The sequence below is a fragment of the Etheostoma spectabile genome, chromosome 5, assembly GCF_008692095.1.
Source record: "Etheostoma spectabile isolate EspeVRDwgs_2016 chromosome 5, UIUC_Espe_1.0, whole genome shotgun sequence".
NCBI classification, from domain to species: domain Eukaryota; kingdom Metazoa; phylum Chordata; class Actinopteri; order Perciformes; family Percidae; genus Etheostoma; species Etheostoma spectabile.
In genome coordinates this window covers 37290965-37296044 of record NC_045737.1, presented here as the reverse complement: position 1 = coordinate 37296044, position 5080 = coordinate 37290965, and the positions used below count along the sequence as shown (strand labels likewise).

General features: G+C 40.6%; 1 long non-coding RNA gene across 1 annotated transcript in view; it reads left to right on the top strand.

The window, feature by feature from the left end:
- Nucleotides 1–3117, top strand: part of LOC116689669 (uncharacterized) — a 5413-nt gene extending 2296 nt beyond the window's left edge. The window contains exons 2-3 of the long non-coding RNA XR_004332066.1: nucleotides 860–865; nucleotides 3047–3117. This is a non-coding gene — a long non-coding RNA (uncharacterized LOC116689669). The remainder of the gene's footprint in view (nucleotides 1–859; nucleotides 866–3046) is intronic.
- Nucleotides 3118–5080: the final 1963 nt, after the last annotated feature.

The following is a 5080-nucleotide window of genomic DNA, read 5'->3' as shown; positions in this document are numbered from 1 at the left end:
TTATAGAACTACTTATCGCAACCCTGAGACCAGACAAACGGTCCAAAGCAGATGTTAATAAGTTTTTACTGCAACCCTGTAACCAGACAATCGGTACAAAGCAGATATGGAGTCTCTGCTCATTGGATTATTCGCATTATCTCGAAACGTTTATTACATACAAAAAATAATGCCTAAACTCAGAATTGAGAGGCAAGTTGGTATGGTAGAGGACATTGTAGGAATGGTGAGCTGACTACTGACGTGCGCCGGCCCGTGCATCTGCCTTTGATCCCCTATCTAACTGCCCAGTCGTCGGACGAAGCGGGGGGGATCATCGAGATAATCTAACACATAACCCTAACCCTGTCTATTCATGTGTTTTATTAGTTTTTAATGCTTATGATTTTTAACTGTTTGTACTTGTGTTTTATCTGTTTAACTGATTTCGTGTAAAGCACTTTGAATTGCCCTGTTGCTGAAATGTGCTCTACAAACAAAGCTGCCTTGCCTTGCCTTGCCTTACCAAAGATTAAGTTCATTATGTTGAAATCGCTGCATTTCGCCACATCCATGAAGGTTTTTTGTCCCTCTTCGTACACCGTATAAAATGTATTGGGTAGTGGACGGTTGGAGACTGGGCGGGGTTAAATGTTTAGGGGCAGGGTTAAACGTTTAACTCCACCCACATTGAGGTCTGCGGGTCTGCAGTCAGGGGTACATTATTTATTTTGCCTAAAATATATCAATTAAAAGATTTTGAATCTAATAAAGTATTAAACGTTTAATATTACTCTTTTAAGATGTTTTTAATGGCAAAATTGTTAAATAATTCATAAGAAAACCTTTGAAGGTTCAGTAATTGACCTCCAGCTGTCAGCTACTGGTTATGGTGTAAATACGCCCTCTGGTGGTGATAAATAGGAACTACAAGCAGAGCTGTACACAAGTTTTGTCAGGTTTGTCCTCTAATTTTTATTTTTTACTTTGCCTATAATTGATTTAATTAAAAGATTTTTAATCTAATGAGGTAAACATTTTAATATTCCCCTTTTGAAATGTTGTTAATGGCAAAATCATTAAATAATTCATAAAATAAAACCTTTGAAGGTTCAGTAATTGACCTCCAGCTGTCAGCTACTGGTTTCTGGTGTAAATGTCCCCTGTGGTGGTGATAAACAGGAACTACAAGCAGAGCTGCAGACACATTTTACATTTTATTCCACAAATTTAAATTTTTTGTAAATAGTAGTAAAAGTTTTATTATTCCCCTTTTGACATGTTGTTAATGGAAAAATCATTAATTGTTCATAAAATAAAACCTTTGAAGGTTCAGTGACTGAGTTCCAGCTGTCAGCTGCTGGTTTCTGGTGTAAATGCACCCTCTGGTGGTGATAAACAGCAACTACAAGCAGAGCTGCAGACACGTTTTTTTCAGGTTTTTCCTCTAAGTTTTATTATATATTAATAGATATGAAATTTGAATATGTCAACTTTTGAACTGTTGTTAATGGCAAATTTGTTAAATACTTCAAAAAATAAAACGGCTCTAATTCAGCAGTAATACGAATATTATTCCCCTCAGAAATGTAGTGAACGACAACATGTGTGAATAGCAGCTGCTGGTGTCTGGTGTAATGGCGCCCACTTGTGGCAAACAACAGGAACTACAAACAGAACTGCCATCACATTTATTTTGCCTAAAATCGATCAATTAAAGGATATTGAACCTACTTAAAGTAGCAAAAGTTGCAGAGAAAAAAGAACTGCAGACAAGCTTTGTCAAGTTTGTCCTCTAATTTTTATTTTTTATTTTGCCTATATTTGATCAATTAAAAGATATTGAATCTAACAAAGTAGTAAAAGTTTAATACTACTCTTTTAAGATGTTTCTAGTTGCAAAATCGTTAAATAATTCATAATAAAACCTTTGAAGTTTCAGTAATTAACTTTCTGCTGTCAGCTACTGGTTTCTTGTGTAAATCCGCCCTCTGATGGTGGGTTAGGGTTAGAGTTAGCTAACCCTAACAGGAATTCCAAGCAGAACTGCACACGTTTTGTCAGGTTTGTCATCTAATTTTTATTTTTTATTTTGATTAAAATTCGATCAATTTAAAGATTTTGAATCTAATGAGGTAGTAACTAGGGATGAGTGAGTACAGCATTATCTGTGTATGTATCTGTAATCGGACAGCGCCAGTTGAGCTCAAATGCTCTCACCATGCTGATAAGCAGTTGAATTTGAAGCAATGTCCCAATGAAGTGTGAAAACAATATAGAATTATAATTATCATCATCATGAATAATGATCAGAACAAAGACGCTGTGTGGAATCCAAAGCTTTTCTGATTTGTCTCTCTGTCATCAATAAAAAGGTTTTCTGTTTCTTTACCCCTCAGTCCTGTAGGTTATCTGATGTGGTTATCAAACAGTGCTTTTGTATCCGCTGCAGAAGGCACATTTTCTTTTTACAGCCCCCTAAAAAAAGACCTGATGATGCCACGGTTTAGCAGGAATGAAAAGAGGAACTTTTGTCAACTGTCGGTTTGTAAAAGAGGAACAGAAAGTGGTTCCTTCCTCCACAGATAAGTGGATAAAAATAAATGCAACAAGTCCATTGAACAATAATCAAATGATTTTTAGCGGACCACTAACGTTAGACCCAACGGGCAGCAGCGGGTCAGCGGACCGCTAATATCAGACCCAACTGCAGTGGTTCAACGGACCGCTAACAACAGACCCATTGGCAGCGGGTCAGTGGACCGCTAACATTAGACCCAGGGGGCAGCAGCGGGTCAGTGGACCGCTAACGTTAGACCCAACTGCAGTGGTTCAGCGGACCGCTAACATTAGACCCAGTGGCAGTGGGTCAGTAGACCACTAACATTAGACCCAGTGGCAGTGGGTCAGCGGACCACTAACGTTAGACCCAGTGGCAGTGGGTCAGTAGACCGCTAACATTAGACCCAGCGGCAGTGGGTCAGTGGACCGCTAATGTTAGACCCAGTGGCAGTGGGTCAGTGGAGCGCTAACATTAGACCCAACTGCAGCGTGTCCGTGGACCCAGAGCTGCCAACTTTTGCAAAAACCTTGAAGTGAGATTTTGTGGGGCGGGGGGCAACCCATATTTTGCCGCATACAAAGCAATTTCTTTGCCTCTTTCAGCATCATTATCCTTCAGGGTTTAAATTGGGATTTGTTATGTGTGGGGGGATTGGGGGCTCTCCCTAGGGGGTCTGGGGGTATGCCGCCCAGGAAAGATTTTTGAAAAACAAACCATTAAATGGCAATTCCTGTAGGGTTTTGTGCCATAAAATTGGGAAATCAAGTCTTACATTATATGTGCAAAACTGTAGGGTTAAGAGCCTTTGCATTGTTGTAGTATTAACAGGTATTAGCATTCAGCATTTACATTATTTACATTATTAACTTCTTATGATATAAGAACTGACCCAGACAATGTGCCAAACACAATGAACCACATGAAGAGACAGTAGCATATGTCAGCAACAGCTGAGAAGATTTGGGTCTGTGGTGAACAGGTCCCTGGTCCCTACACCAGGGACCCAAAGTTAAATTAATGTTGCGGGATCAACTAAGACCACTGAAATTCGAAAGAATGAAAACCACTGATTTACATAAATTCAAATCCTTTAACCTTTGTGCCAAGGTTCAGTAATGTTTGGCCCTCATCCTCTGTGCCCCACTTACTGTATTTACTTTTTTGGGAAAATAAAGACTATTTGTTCATTTTATAAAACATTAAATCACTTATTTACAGTTACATTTAGTGATGCACCGAGGTTAGAGAAGCACAATAGTGGACCAACATTGCAATATCGTGTATATATAGTATGGGATAGCTCAGATGTGTTTCATAAGATTTCTGCTCATGTTTACAACTTTGTGCACATTCAAAATATAACTCCTCCCAATCTGTGTTGTCCGAGATTTGGAGAGTTGTAATATGGTCGGCTGTGCATGTCATTGCTCCGCTCATATGGTGGATCTCATTCAGATTGTCTGACAGACACAGAGGCCCATTTGGGTCTCTGGCCTCTGACAAAGTTTAGGCTGTACGTTGCTCATTATCGGAGGTCTACGCACGGATGCAACGCGTCACTGCCCACAGCAGAGCTGAAATTACTACACTTACCAGCCGCGCTGCTCACCTCAATTGTTACAGAGAGAGTGGACACAAAGCGACGGACGGGTCTGTAATACTCAGAGCACATACCTGAAGCCGGGGAAATGCACCTGGGATGGCTCGTGAAAAAAAAAGTTTTCAGTTTGCAACAATTCGATAATTCCACAGACAGGGAGCGCTCTTGAACCCCCCCACGGTCTCTGAAAGCACAACTAGTCGATCATAAGTGGCTCAACAGGTAGATCTATAGATAAACTCATCTTTCAGAAATTTGACCGACCGGGTTGACACTTCAGCGTAAGAAATCGGGGGTGTGGCGTGTGAAACCAGTCAAATGCGTGTGTCTCACGGCCAATGCGTGAGAGTTGGCAGCCCTGGTGAACCGCTAACATTTGACCCAGTGGCAGCGGGTCAGCGGACCGCTAACGTTAGACCCAGCTCACTGTTCAGCTCATTCTCTGTAACCGATGCAGCATGACAGCCCGGCGGAACCAGCCAGCTGATGAGCAACTTGTTAGTTGGCTAACTAACTTATCTTGCTAACTCCACCTTACCCCCTCGCCACATCGTTCACATAAAATGAGAAATAATGTCTTTGTATTTATTTATTTAACCTTATTTAACCAGGCAAGCCGACTAGAACAAATTTTAATTTTGTCTCTTGAGCAAAAAAACAATTGTGAATTGTGCAATTGAGCAAAAAATTGTCTGCAACAATTTATGGTGCAAATGTTTTTAGTATGTAAAAGAAATTATAATAGGTTTTTGGGGTGAGTGCATCACCCACTTCATAGTCTATATCCACAATGTTCCACTTCTGGGATTGCTCTGTTGCCGCCGATAATCCCGCTGGATGTCCCTCATTTTGGCCGGATGTCCGTCACCTTCCTCATTCTTTGAGTTGTTGTTCTAACCTCCGGTGGATTTCTGAGGACTATGGTTACCTGGTCCTCA